This window comes from Heterocephalus glaber, unplaced genomic scaffold (genome assembly GCF_053883595.1).
Source record: "Heterocephalus glaber isolate CG9 unplaced genomic scaffold, H.glaber_assembly_v1.0 deba00001479, whole genome shotgun sequence".
In the NCBI taxonomy this organism is placed as follows: Eukaryota; Metazoa; Chordata; class Mammalia; order Rodentia; family Bathyergidae; genus Heterocephalus; species Heterocephalus glaber.
This window is the reverse complement of record NW_028258316.1, coordinates 630,021-649,503: the sequence shown is the minus strand read 5'-3', so window position 1 is coordinate 649,503 and position 19,483 is coordinate 630,021. Positions and strand designations below refer to the sequence as shown.

General features: G+C 60.4%; 1 long non-coding RNA gene across 6 annotated transcripts in view; it reads right to left on the bottom strand.

Moving 5' to 3' along the window:
- The window catches only part of LOC110350131 (uncharacterized), a 42,989-nt gene that overhangs the window by 17,684 nt on the left and 5,822 nt on the right, over positions 1–19,483 (bottom strand). For 2 of the 6 annotated variants that reach the window (XR_015439710.1, XR_015439711.1), the window contains exons 2-3: positions 14,422–14,581; positions 5,501–5,554 (exon numbers count right to left, since the gene is read on the bottom strand). This is a non-coding gene — a long non-coding RNA (uncharacterized LOC110350131). Of the gene's footprint in view, positions 1–5,500; positions 5,555–7,500; positions 8,031–14,421; positions 14,582–19,483 lie in introns of those variants that run through there. The other 4 variants (XR_015439713.1, XR_002396479.2, XR_015439712.1 and 1 more) reach the window with 4 other exon arrangements.

The following is a 19,483-nucleotide window of genomic DNA, read 5'->3' as shown; positions in this document are numbered from 1 at the left end:
TGGGACGCGGTGATGTTCCTGGAGAACACGCAAGTCGACACAAACAAAATGCTACGCTCCAGGCGCGGTTCGGGATGTATTTATTATATCTCGATAAAACTTTTAAAAAGGATACTTCCTGTTGGGCTTTTAAAAAAAGTAACACTCTTGATTCTATTCAGGAAGTTCCCCTTTCTTTCTCTTTGTAGTTTTCTGAGAGTTTTTATTATGAATAAGGTTTGGGGTTTTGTTTGTTTGTTTGTTTGTTTGTTTTTGAGACAGATTCTTGCTATGCGGTTTGGGCTGGTCTTGAACTCATTTTATATCCCAGGCTGGCCTCAAACTCCTAGCGATCCTCCTGCTTCAGCCTCCTGAGTGCTGGGATTACAGGCATGCAAGTTTGAGTTTTATGAAGCTGTTTCACATGCTGAGTGACAGAGTAGCTTTTGTTGTTTATCCTGTTAAGGTGGTAAGCTATGATGATCTCAGAATGTTAAGTCAATGTGGAATTCCTGAAATAAACCGCCCTTGATCATGGTGTATTTAACTTTCTTAAAAGACAGACTTGATGTTTTTAAGAGCAGTTGCAGGTTCACAAGAAAACTGAGCATTTAGGGCCAGGGATTTAGCTCAGTGGTTCCGCCGCCTGCCTCAAAAGTGCAAGGTCCCGAGTTCAATCCCTGGTACCAAAAAACAAAAGAAAGAAAAAGAGAACTGAGCATTCACTTCCATCCTGGCACCCAAGAGTGGGCATCTGCCTGGCCAGCTGGCCCCATGGACACACTGCTGTCACGCAGTCTGCGGTCCACAGAAAGGCTGCTCTCGGGGCTGTGCGGATGGTGGGGCTGGGTAGGAGCTCCTGGGGCTTGTCCACCGCCCTCTTGTCCTAGGGAAAGACCCGCCTGCCTGAAAGGTCCCCTGCGCCCCACCGCCCCTGGCCTGGTGAAGCCTCGGGGCCCAGAGGAGGGCCTGGGGACGCTCCGGGGTGTACCTGGGCGGGGTGTGGGCCGACCTCGGGTCCATATCTGGGCCTGCCACCCGGCTCTGGTGCTGTTCCCTGCTTTGCTCCCTGGCTGCTGTGAGGTGAGTGGCTTTCCTCACCCACGCTCTCCCACCATGGTGCTCTTGCTTGGAGCAGCTGACCACAGACCGAGCCCTCTGAAACCACAGCCAGATTACCCTCCCCTCCCCAAGTCATGGGTGCTGGGTATTTTGTCCCAGCAACAGGAAAGCCGTTTAATGTTCTGTCCCTGCCCCTCAGCCCTGACAACCTCTACTCTTTTCAGTGTCCACAATTTTGCCTTTTCCAGAAGGTCACATAGTTGGAACCACACAATGTACAGCCTTTTTGGACTGGCTTCCTTCACTTAGTGACATGTTTTTTGCTTCTTCTATGTTTTCAAGTGTCAGTAACTTATTTCCTTCTCCTCACTTGTTTTGAGATGGGGTCTCGTCATGTTGCCGTGCTGTCCCTGAACTTCTGGGGTCGAGCATCCTCCCGCCTCAGCATTCCAGGTGCTGGGACTACAGACATGCACTCCATGCCTGGCTAAACCTCACGTCTTTTCAACCCTGAATAATATTCCATTGTCTTGATGGACCCAGTGTGTTTATCCACTCACCTCCTGAAGGACATCTTGGTTGGCCCCAGGTTTTGAGTAAATTGTGTGAATAAAGCTGCCACAGGCATCTGAGTGCAAGTGTCTGTGGACACACGGTTCCAGCTCTGTTGGGTGAGCAGACGCTAAGAAGCACAACTGCTGGATCCTGTGGTAAGAGTGCGTGCAGTTTCTGAGGAGCAAGCGGCGGGCCCCTTCCCGTCCCCACCGCAGGGATGAGAGCTCCTGGTCACCTCTCCCGGCACCTGTGTGCGGTCCTGTGCATTTGGGCCGTTCTGACAGGCCAGCCAGGCACCGCACTGTTGTTCTAATTTGCATTTCTCTAATCTTTATTTTCCTTGGTGAAGTGACTCCCAGCCTTTTGCCCCACTTTCAGTTGGGTTGTTCCATCTTCTTATTGTGTGGTTTCTTTTTTTTGGTACCGGGGATCAAACTCAGGACCTTGCAGTTGCAAGGCAGGTGGTGGAACCACTGAGCTAAATCCCCGGCCCTTCATATTGTGTTTTAAGAGATATTTGTCTATTTTGAGTATCAGCCTCTTCTCAGATTTGTCTTCTGCAAATATTTTCCAGCAGCCCTGAATCTGTCTTCTCATTTCTGATCAACCCTTTTGGACCCCGGCTGGCTGGTTGCCAGTGTCCTGGTCAGTACTTCTGCATCTACGTTCATGAGGAACGTTGGACTTTAGTCTTCCCTTCTGCCTGGTAGCTGGCTGGAGCAGGCAGGCTGGGACACCCCCTTCTTCCTATCTCCTAGGAGAGCTGTGGGAGGCTGGGTGATTCTCCCTCAAGCGTTTGGAAGAATTCACCAGTGAAGCATGGGGCTGAATGCTTTCTTTGTGGGGGGCAAAATTTCAACCTATGGATTCAATTTATTGTACAGACGTAGGAATATTCAACTCCACACTTATTTTAGCATCCGTTTAGCACCATTTAGCAAATGGTGTCTTTCAATAGTTGGGTCTATGACACCTAAGTAGTCAAACGCATGTGCCGAGTCCCTGTCAGTGGCTGTAGCTCAGTGGCAATGGCTCCTTCCCTGTCCCATGTTGGTGATTTGGGTTTTGTGTCTTTCTCGGCAACCCCAGAGGATCTCCACCTGAATCAGTTATTTCCATGGTAGCTGCAAAATGGTGATTTTCAATTTTACCACCTTCTTTTCATTTACTAGCTGGGACAAGCTGTGAGGGACTTTCCACTTCCCCTGGGCATTGGACAGACTCATGATTTTAAGAACCACAGGCCCCGTGCTCCCGGGCCTCATTGCCATGCTCAGAACATTCTCCACAGGGCCTGCGCGCCTTCAGTACAGTGCAGAAAAAGTTTTTGCCAGCTGTTCCTCAGACAAAGGACTACTATCTAGAATATATAAAGAACTAAAAAAAAAAATCAGACCCCTCCCCCAAATTTAAAGGCCCAGTCCAAAAATGGGCATCTGAAATGAACAGACACTTTTCAGATGAAGAAGTAGAAACAGCAAATAAACATATGAAAAAATGTTCAACATCACTGGTCATTCAAGAAATGCAAATTAAAACAGCACTGAGATTCCACCTCATCCCAGAAAGAATGGCTGCTATCAAGAAATCAACCAGGACCAGGGATTTAGCTCAGTGGCATAGTACCTGCTTGACAAGCACAAGGTCCTGAGTTTGATCTCCAGTACAAAAAAAAAAAAAGGAATCAACCAATAACAAATGCTGGCAGGGCTGTGGGGAGAAAGGAACCCTTCTCCACTGTTGGTGGGAGTGCAGACTGGTGCAACCACTGTGGAAATCAGTGTGGAGATTTCTCAAAAAACTAAAACTAGAGGTTCCATTTGACCCAGGCATTCTCCTTCTTGTATCTTCCTGAAAGAATTAAAAGCATCATACCACAGCAACATATGCACACCCATGTTTGTAGCAGTACAGTTAATAATAGCTAAAGCTTGGAAACAGCCCAAATGCCCATCAGCTGATGAATGGATAAAGATGTGTTTTTTTAGACAATGGAGTACTACTCTGCCATAAAGAAGGGTGAGCTGGAGACATTTCTAGCTAAATGGATGCACCTTGAGACCATACTCTTAAGTGAGGCAAATCAAGCATGCATGTTTAAATACCACATTGTTTCTCTGGCGTGAGAAACCGAAAGTGGAAATGAGGACTAAAACGTACAATAGACATTGGGAAATAGGAAGGGACAAGAAAAAAAGAAAACCGAAGAGGTGGAAGCAAAGCTTTTGTACATAAGGGGGGATGGGGAAAAAAGAGGAGCAGCAAGACATGTTGTGTACTGGCGCAGATTCCCTATGAGGAATGTGATCATTGTGTTTGGCTAAAATATACCAATAAATGTTTTGCTGAAAAAGAAAAGAATGGTTTTTAGAAATCAAGATCTCGAGGCAGAGGGATCACTGCAAGTTGAAGGCCAGCCTGGGCTACATAGCCAGACCCTGTCTCAAAAAACAAAACAAAATGAAAAAAAGAAAAGAAACAAAACAAAACAAAGAAACCAAGATCTCACGGCTGGGCTCCCTGGTCCTGATGAACGTCACCGTGTTGAGGCCCTTTCCGAGCACAGAGCTAGAAACAGTGAAGTCCTGGACTTGGTGCAGGGTCCTCACCCCAACCCACAGGGGTCTCAAGCCGAGACTGGCGGCACCAGCCCCTCCCTCATCACTTGCTGGCTCTCTACCCTTCCTTTGTCTGTTTAACGTTACAAGAGTGATGACAACCAGCCGCCCCTCACCACTCCACCTGTGTCGTACCACGGGGGGCCACACCACTCTCGTGAAGGGAGAATCGACCCCGTTCCAGGGACGAGGAACCAAACTTAGAAGCAAGGCGTGGAGAGGAGGGTTCCAGGGAGGCCTGACCTCCACCTGCCACCTCGCAGGTCAGATGCCAGGCCGTGTCCCTGGGCGCGGTGTCCAGCCTTGCTGCCTGGTGGCCCAGGGCAGCCACGCGCCCTGGAAGACTGTCACATACTTCTGCCCCACACATCCCTCCAAAGCAGCCACCTGGCCCTGACCCGGCACTCAGAGTCCATCCAGGACCTGCTGGGTCCCTGATGTCAAAGCCAGGCTGGCACCAGGAGTCCGTGCAGCCAGCAGCTGCCTCTGCAGGTCTGGGAAGTCGTCTGAGAGCACCCATGAGGCTCAGTTGGTCCTGGAGCAGCAGCGGGTCCTCATCTGCAGGGGAGTCCCCCAGACCACGGCCAGGACCACACTCCCTGGGCGGTGGACCATGTGGGGCCTGCAGATGGCCCAGGGCACCCTGGGACATGGGCGGGAGGGGGGTGCCCGTCATAGCCGAGCTCGCAGTGGCACGCACTTGACCCTGCTCTCCCGCCGGTCCCTGGCAGCCCTACAGCTGCCCTTGTTCCCTGACAGAGATGCTCAGCAGGGTGGTGCAGACGAGGGGCTGAGATGGTCCGGGAGAGTCCTGGGCCCCCCAGGGGTGCAGCACAGGGATCGGGAGCATGTCCAGACCCCAGGAGACCCTTCGGGAGCCCTGGCTGTGGCACTGGGACTTGTCACCGTGCCCAGCAGAAAAGCTTTGGCCCTGCAGGCGTCCCTTCCCCATGCGCCCACTCTTTAGGCTACTCAGAGCCCAAAGGGGGTGAGGCACCACCTGCCAGGCAGGATGCAGGGTGCAGGGTGAAGGGCAAGTGCTCGAGTCTGCCGCCACCCTGGGCACAACCCTGCCGGTGCCTTCCTGGAGCGGGGCCAGATCTGAGCAGCCCACAGGTGCCGGGACCTTGGAGCCTGGTGAGGCTCTGGGATGCCCAGCCCGAGGGTCTCTGCACCCACACTGACCTCGGGCAGCCCCTGCCCTCCATGCCCCCACCAAGCTGTTTCTGGAGACCTGGGGTTTATCCAAATTCAACCTAAACAATTTGCATGAGAAAGACATTTACCTTTTCAATATCCAGTTCTGGCCGCAGTTTCAGCTTTGTGCCCAGCATGACTGCCTGGCGACACAAAGAGGGCGGATTAAAGCGGAGAGGGGCCAGCACTGCAGGCTCCCACCCTGTGCCCTGCCACGACTGCTGCAGGCACAGCCCAGCCTGAGCCTCCTGTCCCCCAGCCTTGAGAGGGCCCAGGTTGTGACCCACGGGCTGCAGGGTGGGCCAGTGGTCTTCACATGGCACCTCCTGAGCCCGGGGACCCTCTGAGCCCTGATTGAGCGGTGAGACCCTGGCTGGGGTGGGCGTGGGCAGAGGCGCCCAGGCTCTGATGCAGCCACAGTACTGACCCGAGCTCCCTGGGCAGCCATGTGCAGCCTGCAGCAGCCTCAATGGGGCGAAGGGAGCTGGAGCCCACACTCCAGCCTCAGCATGCATCGTGGCTCTTGGGCCTTCTCATTGCTGGGCAGAGCGTGCCGGGCCCTGACCACCCGCACGTACCACAGGCTCACAGTGCTATTAATAATTTCCATACATCAAGTTCCCATTATGAGCAAAAGTAACGGAGCAGCCCGGGAGCAGCTTGGCGCCCCACCCGGCTGCTCAGAGACCAAAATAGCGCCCTGGGAAAGGCTCTGCTCTGCTCTTCGTCCAGTCCTGGGACTTGAGCCGGGGGCAGGGCCGGGGGCCTCTGCCTGTGCAGGGCTGACCTGGGGCCTCTGCAGTCTGGCCCAGGGCCAGCAGACTCTGCCTCCGCCAGGACCCATGCGGTACAGGGCGTGGGAGGGGCACAGGGCCAGGGTTCAGGCTGCAGGGCTGTGCAGGACGCCCAGGCGAGGCCTGCCCCACCCTCACTCGAGGGCTCTGGGCCTCTCTGGGTCGGAAACCCCCGGAGCTGCGGGAGCTGAGGAGGCGCCCCCCAGCCTGGCCCCTACAGCCCGAGTGGACAGCAGCTGTCAGCCTCACTGCCCGGCCCCAACTGGACACCTTGAACGTTGGGAGCCAGGCACAGGCCCCCTGGGGGGAAGAGGGAGCAAAGTCACCCTCGCACCTCTGCCTTACCTGCTCCCAGCCATGACCCCAGGGCCTCCCCCTCAAAGACCCTTCTGCCTTTCGGGGGGCATGGGGTGCAGGCTGTGCCAGGCACGCAGTTCACTGTCCAGGGGCACAGTCACAGGCTCAGGTGCCCAACACCCTGGGCATGGACGCCCAGGAGTCCACTGTCTGGGCAGGAGCTTTGTGTGCACCCAGGCTGCCTCTGGAGGCCAGGTGGCCCTGGTGGTGGCTATAGGGTGTGGCCAGCAGGCCTGGGCCCCCACCCTGCTCGCTCTGTCCTGCAGCCCCGGGGGTTCTGCTGCCCACGGCTGGGCAGCGCCTGGACAAGGGGGGAGCCCGCCCAGTCTATCCAGCCACAGCCAGGGGCCCAGCGTTGCTGGGGCCGCCTTGGTAACCGGGGACAGGAGGGGCACAGAACCAGCTCCTCCAGCTCCGGGGTGCAGTGAGCCTGTGGGCACTGCTTCGGGGCAACACTGAGCTCACGACAGCCCACAGCATGTTGCCTGTAGGAAGATCACTGCGGGCCCAGGCACCGGCCGGCAGCTACGCTGGGCCCAGGGAGGGGCCCAGCACCAGGACAGCCTGAGGACAGAGGCAACAAACGGGCCCACTGTGCCCCTGTGCCCTCTCCTGACCGCTGCCACCCCGAGGGCAGGAAGTGCTCCGAGGAAGGCAGGGCAGACCTGGGGCTGTGGGAACCTTCAGCCCGCTGGGAAACTCTCGGGAGGAGCAGTCCCTGGTGCCCAGGGTCCCCACGCTGAGTGAGGGACAGGAGGGCTGGACAGGTGCCCAGGCCAGCCGAGGACCCCAGTGCCTGCCTCGTCTTCCACCTCCATGTGGGCCTGGAGCCAAGGGGGCCTTCCCCCCTTAAAGCCAAGCTATCTTTTTACCTTGATAAGCTGTTTAAAAAATGTAAATAAAATAACTCAGTGAACAAAAGCAGCCATTCATCCTACCCGGGGCCAGCCGCTGCGCTGGACATGAAATATCGCAGCACATTGAGTCGTGAGCGCCTGCTAATCCGAGCGGACAGGCCTGAATGCGGCCCCTCTCGCTGAGCGCGGCGGTGGGCAGTGGAGCGTGCACCGCCTGCCGGGCGGCCCCGCTGGGGACAATGGCTTTTCTTTGCAGAAGGGGCCGGTGAGGGACAAGAGCCCCTTTTGTGTGGGGACGCCAGCTCGGAGCGGAGGGAGGTGCATTCAGAAGCCCAGACACTCTTTGAAAGGCTGAGCGTAACAGAAGAGGCCCGAAACACTAGCCCGGCTTCTTCGTCCACACCGCACCCGGCTCCCCGCCTGTGCCTGGCCACGCGAGGGAGGCCACGGCCCACATTGTTCCGGGGTGCAGCCATGTCAGCCTCTGCGCCTCTGAGGCCAGCAGAGGAGGCTGGGGGCAAGAAGGACAGTGACCAGGGCCACTTCCCCAGGACAGACCAGCCAGGGAGGCCCAGACCTGGTGCCTGAACCCAAGAGCAGGGGCAGCAGCCCCTGTGCACTGACCCTGGAGGGGCTGGTCGAGGCCCTGCAGGCAGTGGGTGTAGGCTGACTCAGCTCAGGACAGCCGGTGCCTGAGAGCTGCAGCATCTTGCCTGCCGCAGGCCCTACCGCTCCCCACTGTCCCTTGCACACCTGAGTCACTGCCAGGTGCTCTGGGCCAGGCTTGGGACACCTGCATGCAGGACTTCAGAGCCCAGCCTTGCTCTTGGGACCTTCTGGGCTTACACAGGAGCCAGCCACGGTCACGAGGCCGACTCAGAGCCCACCATGGCTCCAACGGCCCCACTGGCTCTCCTGGAAGCCTTTGGCTGCCAAATCCCAGTCCAGTGGAGGCCCTCTTGCCGTGCTGGCTGGGCATGGGTTACATGGGGGCAGGGGATGTCACGGAAGCTCCCCTAGGCCCTGCCCATGGCCTTTCTCAGGGGCTCATTGCCATTCTCAGGCCAAGGTTGTTCCTAGCTCACAGCCAGGCGATACCCATACTGGGTAATGGGTGACCCAGGAGGGGCAGAGGTGGGAGAGTCACTCGGGGAGGCAGTTCCACCCTACGCTGCAAATGACATGAAGGGCCAAAGGCCAGGAGGGAGTATGGCTGCATGCCAGGAGGCGTCCTGAGGAAGAAGGGACTCTGGAAAGCAGGGGCAGGGGTCTGGCATCTGCCTTGGTCAGGCAGTGAGGGGTCCTGCAGCTCATGCCCAGTGTGTGGCTGAGCTGGTTCCCAGGCCTCACTGGGAGCCAGGTCTCCCACAGCCCATGGTGGCTCCTGTCCCTGACATCACATGCAGGAGTCGAAGGAGCCTGCTCCACACATCTGGGCGGCATGGCCACTCGGTTCCTTGAACTTGCCCTCCTGAAGGAGACAGTGGACACCACCCATGCGGGCGCTCGTGTCTGTGTCTGCAGCTGGAAGATGCTGATCAGTGGCTCTGCTGGACTGGGGGCTCTGGGTGAGGACCCCGAGGGGGTGGGCCTGCAGCTGCATCCATTCTGGGCTGCCCTGGGGGACCTGAGGGCCAGGCTCACTGAGGGGCATGGATCCCTGAAGCAGGGGCACCATCCCGGCTGGGACACGGGCTGGTGCCAGGTGGCCCGGCCAGGAAGACAGGAAGTGGGGGAACTCTGTGCCTGCAGCCGGTGCTGAAGCTTGTCATGACCCAGGCCTCCAGGGAGGGCCCCGGCCCGCTGGGCCCCGCAGGCCTCCAGCAGGTCCAGCAGTCCAGCCCACAGGCCGTCCAGGGCAGCAAACCCCCGCCGGGCTTCCTCCCGGCGCTGCAGAGACACAAAACCTCATTGTCACTCTGACTCCCGCCAAGCCCCCCCCATGGAGATTTTAAAATTTAATCTATTCAGAAGGTAACTGTCGCTATTCAGCCACCACCCACGCCTCCCTCCCGTGACTTTTCATGCCACTGAGATTCCCTTCTGCTCCACTGGTCCCTGGGGCCACCAGGCGGCGGTCATTGTCCGCACTAATTACCCCATAAAGGCAGGGTCTTGTCCTTGCCAGACAAAGGGCTGAGGTGGCCACCAGGACAGGTTCACCGGGCCTCATCCGCAGAGGGCACCTGAGCACAGGGCGGCCAGGCCCCTCGGTCCAGTGAGCCTCGGAGCAAAGGGAAAGGGCCAGAGCCCAGACTGCAGAGCTGCTTCCACTTGCTTTTCCATCTCTGAACTGCAGATTTGAGAAACAAAGTGAAAGGAGAAAACAGGCTCCTGCAGTCTCCAGCTTCCATCCTCTGGACGTAAACCCCACATGACTACAGAGCCGGCAGAGCCCCGGAGCCCTGTGGACTCCTGCAGCTCCTTGTGGTCCTCCCCCTGAGGGAGGGACTGCAAGGTCCCTAGCGGGACAGGGTGACAACTTGGTGCTTGGCTGAGGCAGAGTCCCCATGTCCTTGGGCTGCACAGGCCCTGGGGTGGCCACCAGACGTCACCCTAGGGCTGGGAGCACCAGCCACCTGCTCATCCAAGAGGTCTGGGGCCACTCCCAGGGCCCCTGTCCTGCACACTGCGGCCAGGCCTGGGGAGGTGGGGGTGTTGCCAGCTCCCCAGGGAGGGGAGGAGAGGCCTCGAGGGTGAGCCACAGCCGCTTCTTTGCCCTGCAGAAGACCTAGAGAGCCAAAGATGACAGGGCTGCCCACCGAGGCACAGGGAGCCCTTTCTATCAAGAGTAGGGTCAGGTCCCGTCTGCCCCGTGAGCCTCACCTGAGGGCACAGGGACTGCACTGGACACGGCCTCCACCTGAAGCCCTGGTGCAGAGGGACGGGCTGTCAGGGGCACATGATCCACAAGGTCGCTGCCTGCCGCTGCTGGGCCTGGGCTCTGCTCGCTCCCCCTCGAAGGCCCAGAACCCGCTCAGAGACCCGCAGTGCAGCCTGGCAGCTGCCACCTCCCAGGCCCCAGAAATGGGATGGTCCCCTCGCAACAGGCAAAGGCCAAGTCACTGTGGACACAGAGAGGGAGACGGGGGAGATGCACCGGACACCAGCCTTGGGACCAGGAGGGTGTGGGATGCCACCCTCCCCCCCAGGGCTGTGGCCAAGCCGGGCCATGCACTGGGCCTGAGCCCTGACGCAGGGTGAGGGGCCATGGGGACCCCTCATGTGGCCGGGGCCAGGACCACGGCTGGGGCTCCAGGCTCCCTCATCACAGTGGCCCTTCTCACTGCTCTGGCCAGGTCTGGAACCCGGCCAGAGAAAGACTGGGGCCCCCAGGGCTCAGGTGCCAACGTGGGGTGAGGGCCCCAGGGCTGCCGCACGCTGCGAGACGCACAGAGAGCCCAGGCGGGCAGGAGGCCCACCCTGGGGAGGGCTCAGGCTCCACACAGGAGCCAAGGAGGAGCTGGGAAAGGTGGCCAGAAAAGACCTCCAGCCACGGAGGGCAAGGCAGCTGTCCCTGTCTGGCCAACACAGGGCTGCGGGCACAGAGGGGGCTTCATCTGCAGCGGGGCAGGACGCCCAGCCCCCCGTGCTAGCATGGTCTGTCCTGCTGAAAAAGACAAAGCGTGGACCAGGCCACCAACAGCCACAGAGGCCTGGGACGCCAAAGGGTGTGGCCCACAGGACAAAGGCCGAGAACAAGAGCAGAAAACGAGTACCAACAGCATGAAGGAAATGAGAGCATCAGCCCAAGAAAACGAGGAAAATACAGGGCCGATTTGAAAAAGAGCTCAAGGGTATTTAAAAGTGAAAACAGTGGCACACACTTCTAATCCCAGCGCTCTGGGAGGCTGAGGCCAGAGAGCCCCACAGTTGAGCCCAGCCAGGGCCTCTCATGGTGGAGTCCAGGCCCAGAAGGGTCAGCTCAGGCCTTTGTCACTGGCCTCAGCCCCCAGCCCCTGCCTTGTCTGCCTCTCCTCCTCTTCCCGGGCCCTGGCAGCTGCACGCCTCCGTGCCCGGGTCCAGGTTCAAACCCTCTCGTCAAGGGCACCAAAGCCAGCCCTGTTTGTCTGGGAAGAGCCAGGTGGGGGTCACGGGAGACACCGTCACCAAGGCCAGAAAGCAAGGGAAGGCCAGACCCAGCAACTCCTTGTGCTCCTGGAAGTGCTGTGCAGGGGGCGTTGGGGACAGACCGACCCCAGCGGGAGGGGTCCCCGGAACAGAGGAACCAGGGACCCTGCGGCGCAGGAAGGGTGGGCGCAGGATGCAGGCGAGGACAGGCGCACGGATGGCCGAGGGTCCCAGGCCATGGGGGCAGGGAGAGGACAGAGCCAGGCCCAGGTCAGGCACCCAGGGAGCCGGGAGCCCCGGTGTAGCCCCGCCCCGCCCTCAGTCCCCCCTGTGCTCTGGAGGCCTCAGAGACCCCGAGAAAGCTGCAAACTTGGGGGGAAGCGACCGCAGCACTGAAGCTCGAGTAAATACACAAATGAACGAACAAACGAATGAATGGGGGCCGTCTCTCCTGCTGCCCACCGTGGCCCAGCAGTGCCCAGAACCCTGAGGTGGCAGGGAGGGGCAGCCTTGTCCTGGCAGCCACCTGGGCAGGTCCTCGTGGTGGCGCCACCGTTCGCCTGATGCAGCTCCAGCAGGGACCACGGCATCTGCAGGGCCTGCAGCGGGGTGTGTGTGTGTGTGTGTGTGCACGTGTGTGTGTGTGTCCTGGCCTGTGGGACGTGGTGAGGCCTTGAGGGGCAGCAGGGGCCGAGAAGAGCCCACCGTGCCCAAGCTCCACTCCAGCCAGAGCCGGGTTTGTCTGCAATACACACTGATCACTTTCACCATGGGAACTGGTACCTGTACACAGCACCTCTTGGTCATTTCTACTCCCTGACCCTACCCCATTTCTGCTTTTGGGGGCCTTTGCACGGAGCTAGATCCTCAGCCCCTGTCTTATTCTTTCTTTTGAGACAGTCTCACTAAGTTGCAGGCTGGGCTGTCTTGCCACCCTCTTGCCTCAGCCTCAGAGCTGGAGTCTGCCCCCTTGCATTGTCCTGCCCAGCACGACTGGCTCCCCACGACCCTCCTTGGCCCGCAGGCCCCCGACCCTGGCCTTTCTGCTGGCTCCCCCAGCTCCAGGCAGCCTCGCCTGTGCACACCATCTCGTCAGGTCGAGCTGGGCGTCTCCGGGGTGCCTTCCTCACCTCACTGGCCCTGCAGCCCAGCCTTAGGGAGCCCCTGAAACACAGACTACTGCAAACGCTGATGACTAGAGGTGTCCCACCGACAGCTCTTTCCATCCTGGTGTACAGCCCTGGAAGAAAGATCCAAGGGCGCCAGGTGCGGCCTGCTATCACAGAAGCACTGGAGAGAAGAGCCTGAGGCGGAAGGGCAGCCTGTGTGAGCCCAGCCTGGGAAACCTGACGAGGCCCTGTCTCAGAAATCAAAAAGCCTGGAGGAGGGGCATGGCCTTGTGCAGCAAAACAGGAGAAAACACTGGACGGGGTGAGGCTGGGAGGCCTTCCAGCCCCTACCCAGGTAGCCTGGTGGGGGTGCAGGGGTCCGGGCAGGGAGGCACCTCCTTCCACAGGAGACACGGGCACCTGAGCCCGGCCCAGGCAGGGCATCTCAACAGGGCTTGTGCCAAAAGCCAGACCGGTGTCTCGCAGCCCTCAGAACTCAGCCCTCGGGAGAAGCCACGAGAGCCTGCAGCAGGCAGGACTGCACCGGGAGAACGCACTCCGTCCAGGGCTTGGGAAGTAACTCAGCCTCCTCAGAGGGAACGTCCTGAATTGGAGGCAAGACAGCTGCTCACCACCAGTGTCCCCACAAGAACGGAACAAGGTGCAGAGCCCAGGAGCTGCCACAGGACGGCACGTTGCAGTTCGAAGGCCGTGAGCAGCCCAGCCCAGAGAGGAGTTGGACCTAATCGATGCCGTTGGCACAGACTACTCAGCGGGGCAAGATCAAAACCTGACTGTTTCTGGTAACTGCATAAAGCCACCAAACCCCTTGGGATAACTGACGAAGGAGATTTGCAGAAAAAGAAGTTAAAACATTTTTCAGTCCTGGGGATTGAGCCCAGGGCTTTTCCAATGAGCTAAAACTCCAGCCTCTTTTTATTTTAAAACAGGGTTGCCCAGGCGAGACTCAAACTGTGATGCTTCGGCCTTAAAACATTATTTTAAAACAAAAGACCTAAGTAGAAAAAGGTCCAGACCAGCCCGGCCCTGTCATCCACAGATCCCGCCCCTCTGCGGCGGAGCAGCCCAGCCGTGCGCGCCCCCAGCTGTGCGCGTCCCCAGATGCGCTCGCCCCATCCTGGCAGGGCGGGGCGCAGGCTGGAGGGCTGTGATGGTGGCAGCAGAGGGCCAGAGGCAGACGTGGGGTGGCGCGGAGCCCCCATGGGACGGGGTCCCCCCAGAGTCCCCAGGAAGCGGTGCCTGTCCAAACGGATCCCGGCCGGATGGCCTGCACCTGAGAATGTGGGGATGACTACGGAGTGGGGGAGGCCACGCGGAGTCTCCACGCATCGGCAAGACGCCAGCACGAGCCCTGCGAGGCCGTGCAGGCCCCGGCCCTGGAAGCACGGTGCCTGCACGCTCACGACCACGGTGGAGCTTAGACTGAGCGCTGCAGGCCGAGTGAGGGTGCTGCTCGCTGTGTGGCTGGCTGCCTGTCACTGTGGACCTCGGACACAGGGACTACCACACATGGCGAGAGCCGTCCTCTGTGGACATGTAGTCCAGGACCCCAAGCAGGTCGGCCAAACCCCGTCATATGTACCCCTCGCCACGGCCAAGTGCTGGGAACAGCTTTGGGCAGGGCTCCGAAGCGTCTGGTGGCCAGAGCGGCAGTGACCCTGGGACCTTGGGGAGCCAGGTGGCAGGGCACGTTCTGCGGCAGGAACTGCCGTCATTCTCAGGGCTGGGTTCATTGTTTGCCAGGGCTTGTATGTCACGGTGAAACAGATTTTATTTTTAAAGCAGAGAGTCTCAGACTTACAAGGTGAAGTTCTTCGGACAGACGGTGCTTTGTGCCCTGAATGGTGCACTCAGGAACGGTTAAGGCAAGCTGGACCTGGTGGCATACACCTGTTACTCCAGTTTCTTGGGAGGCTGACGCAGGAGGATTGCAAATTCAACCTGGGCAACACCATGCGATCCTGTCTCAAAATAAAAAATAAATAAAAAGGGCTGGGGTGTAGCTCAGTGGTAGAGTGCTGGTTCAATCCCTAGCCTCACAAAAGACAGGAGGGAGGAGAGAGAGGGCAGGTACGGCCGTGGATCTTGTGCCACGATTCCACAGAGGAAAGGGCAGCCTTGTTTTACCTTTACTGAATTCAGCTCTGCCTTTCCCAACCCTCCAGGACCCCAGTGGTCTGCGTTCTTTGGAGCCACCACCCTCAGGTGCTCCTGCCCCCACCAGGGTCTCCCCACTATCAAGGGAGCTCCCTGGCAGGCTGAGCCCAGGCAGCAGCTGGAGGCGCCCCAGGAGCCCTGCACACAGGGGCCACGGCTTCCAGCTTCCTGGGCTGGCTGCTCACGGCACACTGCCTGGCCTGTATCCCTGGGGCCTGCAGCCGAGGGCACCACCCCTCGGCATGTCCCGCTCCGTGTGTGGCCCCGCCAGCCAGAGCACGGATGAGTGTGTGGTGGACAGCCCACAGGGATCACGGCGGCCGGCCACGAGCCACATGGTGCTGGGAGCTCCCGGGGACCACCCGGATCTCAGGCAGAAGCCAGAGGGGCCCCGCAGCAGGCGTAGGCTGTGCACCCCCAGGACACTGCCACGCCACAGCCCTGACGCACAAGGCAAACAATTGCTGCTTCCTGTTCATATGACATAAGAAAAACAGGATGCTGGGAGGCATGGGTCTGAGTGGAGGAGATAAGCCCTTTGCGGCTTTCTGCACAGGGCTGGGGAAGGGTGGAGGCACCCTCTGTGCAGGGTATGGGGGCGCTGGGCCCCCAGGACACCAAGCGGGAGAGGGAGCGGCCAGGTGAGCGCCACCAACCGAGGCTGCCCTGCCCGCCTGGCAGCCGCTCTCAGTCAGGGTCTCTGGCCCCGAATCCCCCCACTCCAGCTACCTCATCCCGGGGGTGATCATCCTGATCCCACGCCTGGGCCCACATCCCTGCCGAGGACTGAGAAACCGGGTGCCAGGGACCCCACCCACAGGGCTGGTGTCCCTGCTGCACAGCTGGGGCCTCAGACAGTGGGGCCGGGTGCCGCAGCCCTGGACAGTGGACCCCAGCCGCTCCCCATGGCACCCGCACTCTGGGTCTGGACTGATACCCGACACTGCTTGTCACCTCAGTGCCCCATCAGCCTCCTGCTGTCCGGCCGTTGACAGAGCTGCTAGGGTGGCAGGAGGTGACTGGAGAGGGCTTGAGTCCCTGGTAACCGACCCATGGTGCCAGGACTTCGGTCCATTGCAGTGTGGGGTCTTGGCTTTGCAGGCTCCTCTGCCCACCCAGCTGGCCCTGGTCTCGTGTGCTGAGCCAGGCAGGGGCTCCTCTCTGTGCCCAAGGCGTGGCAGGTGAGGCCCAGGTGTCCTGTGATGCCAAGCCCAGTGGGTAGCACTCAGTGCTACCCTGAACCCCGTGCCTATCCTCAGTGCTGACCCATGCAGCTGCTCCTGAGCTTGGCACGGATTGGCTTTGAGACACACGGCAGACCCCACCCTGCAGAGGCCAGGATAGGGCAGGACACCCTCACTTGGAGCTGTTGACACAGTGGCAAAGAGAAAGAAGAGGCCTGGACCCCATGTAGGAAGAGGTGCAGGGAAGTCACAGTCACCAAGAGGGAAGGCCTCAGCCCAGGGAAGAATGGCCGGGGACTCACACACCGCCCTGGGTGATGACAGGGCGCCCCAGGGCCAGGGCACCATGGGGTGAGCCCCCCACATGCAGGCCTCTTGCCATTCCCGCGTCACCGGTGCCCAGGGCACACCGGCCGTGCACTGCACAGATGCGGGTCAGCGGTGTCCCGAACCGAGCTCAGGGCAACACCGGGGCCTGGGCCACAGCAGCTCATCCACACGTGGGCTGGCTGGCGCTGCCCACGGCACGGCACACGTGTTTCCAGGTGAGCGGCAGGAGGGAGCAGGGGAAGCCAGTGCCTTTCCTGGCCTAGCCCCACCCACAGCATCCAGGGGCCCTGAGCCCCTCCGAGGCCACTGGGCCAGCACCGGCTCGAGGATGGAGCAGAGGGATGTCAGAGCTCCTGGGCCAGTCTTCACACCACCTCCAGCGAGAAGTTGGCTGCCCCGGGTCCCCGAGCCTAAGGAGGTAAAATCCAGTAAAACAGCAGGAGTTTTGACTAAACAAGCTCATTCCCATGTATAACGGGGGAGGGAAAAAGCCAATGAAAGAGCAGAGAGGGGCTTTCGGCCCTAGCAGGCCCTGCGACACATCACACGGCCCACACGGGGCAGAGTGGCCTCGGCTCACGATCAGCAGGCTCGGAGCCTGGGACGGGACCCAGGGCAAGGGCCACTCCTGACCTTGCCCAGAGGACCAGGGACGGCAGAGGGCCTTGCCGGGAGGAAAGGGCTGAGCCCAAACCCCGTCTCACAGCAGAAAGGTTATCCGGGGTCAAAACCCGGAAGATGGCACTTCATCCTGGGCCACAGACCAGCGTGCGTGGTGCTCACAGCGGAGGGCACTTCGAGGCAGCCGGAAATGTCCCCCAGCTCTCCCGGGGAGCTGAGTGGGGTGACACGGTGATACCGGAAGTGGGGCCCGCGGAGAGGGCTCCTGGCCGCCCTGGAGGGTGCACTCCCCTGGCCGCTTTGCACAGTGGGATGAGCAGTTTTGCCCCCACACCCTCTCCCATGATGCTCTGCTCCCCACGGAGCCAGCCATGGACCAAATTTAAGAAACTGAGCCAAGATAAATGTTCCCTCCCAGAAGCTGTTTTCCTTAGGTCTTTGGTGTTTGTCGTGGCAAGGAAAAGCTGCTATGGCGAGGGTGACGCGCCCTGTGGCTGGCTTCGGGACCCACGGGGGCTGGCAGAGCACACTTCCACGCATGTCTGGGTGGACCACAGGCGTGATGCGCCTGGCCCTGCTCCACTTCCTGGCCACTGTGAACTAGGGGTCTTTGCTCCCTATTCCCTTCTGCCACGATGTTCCTGACCATGGACTGAATTCCTGAAACTGAGCCCAAAGCCAAATTAAACCTGTCTTCCTTTAACCTGGGTGTCGCCACTGTCCTCCCGACGAGAAAGCCGACTAGCAGAGCTAAGGCAACAGACGCTCGGAATAGGAAACAGGGCAGTCGGGCTACCAGCCGGGTCACAGAGCGCAGATCGCACGCCCTCTCTGCTCACAGGGCGGTGTGGGCTCTTCTCTGCTTTAAAAGGCAGCTCTGACCTCCCTCTGGTCCCAGCCCGAGTTCCACAGCCCCAGGGGCATGGAGAGCTCTGCTGCCAGCTGCACCTGGCAACCTCATCCTTGCTTTGGGACAGCCACAGGATGGAGGCAGGGCGGCCAACGCCAAGGGAGTGTCAGGAGTGTGGCAGAGGGGCCCTGAAGGTCCTGGGAGGTGGGGGGCGAGACCACAGTGGCGCTGCGGGGAGGGTCTGGGACTAGACTAGCGGCGCTCCCTCTGGACGCACTCACCCACGTCCCCCAGGCAGATCCATCCCCCAAGCCTCCAGCACACAGCCTGGCCAGGAAGAGGGGCAAGGGCCTGGGGGCCCCCAGGCAACTTGGTCACCCCAGGGTCACCCACAGGCCATCCCGGAGCCCACAGCTCAGCCTCCCTGCAGGAGTGGGCTCTGTCCCCAAGGCTGGGGCTATAGGAAGTAGAAGCTCCGGCCTCTACCCCGGCCTCCAGTGTCTGCTGCTGCCTGGGGCCTCCCTCAGTGCCCCAGGGAGTACCCCAGTGTCCCGGAGGCTGGCATGGCCTCAGTGACAGCCCAGTACATGCTGGGGCTGGTGTGGAGGACCTGGGCCCTGCTCAGGAATGGGGTGGAGGTGTCCAGCCAGCGGTGCTGACCCACAGTGGGGCCAGGGCCCGGGCGTGGTGCTGTCCAGGGGTGACGGCCCTGCCCCAGCCAGGGGCCCAGGGTGGCCTGAGGATGCCCTTGGGCTTCCTCTCGGGTCTCTGGCCTGGCCTGGGCCACAGCCCAGTCCCTGCAGCAGTGGCCCAGACTGGGGGGCCACGTGGGGACACTGCTGCCCAGGAGGAGGAGGCTGGAGTTCCCCAGGGAGCTCCTAGGCAACCCAGACAGCAGCTCTCTGCTGAGTGTGCGTGGCTCCGGTGGGGATTCTTCGGCTTGGGCAGGACCTGGGGCTGCCCACAGTGCAGGGGTAGGGGTGCGAGGCGCTGGGCTGCTCCTCAGGGCGTGGGCAGGTGGGGTCCAGTGAGGAGCCAGCCTTGGGCTCCCTCACCCCGTGCTGGCCTGGCCTGCCTCCCTTGGGGGCCTGGAGCCGCAGCCAGGAGCCTCGCTGTGGAGTGCGCGGCCGCTCAGGGACCTGCTGGTCCTGCAGCTGGCCCACCCCGCCCATCCACTACTCAGCACTGTCCACTGGGAAGCTCCTGCAGCCCCATGACGTGTGGGGCCGTTGGGACCCTTCCTGGGGGCACCCTTGCACCCCCCACCTGGACACAGAGCCACAGCCCTGGATGCCCATCTGCCCACAACCCCCCGTGTCCAGTCCAGGAGGCTGAGGAAAGGCGAGGACAGGACAAACGGGTCTCTGGCTGCGTGTGGACTGCGAGCCAGCACAGCTCGCTGGGGCGGTAGGGCCGCCTGGGACCCTGACACTTGAGCAGCGGCCCAAGGGGCAGCAGTGTCCCGACAGCCACAGGCCCCTGTGCCATCTCCACATGGGCACTTCCCTCGCCAGACTGCTCCCTCCTCTCGTCCGTTCACGCGAGGTCACAGCCTCACTGTGTCACGGGCGGTGGACACACAAGGGAGCCCCGTGGCGCGTGCGGGAGAACACAGCCAGGAGCAGTGCCATGCAAGCGCTGCCTTCACTCCGCACTGCGTGGACAGGCTCTTTCCTTCTCCGAGCCTTCACAGCAGAGCCAGCCTCCCGAGGGCTGGGGTT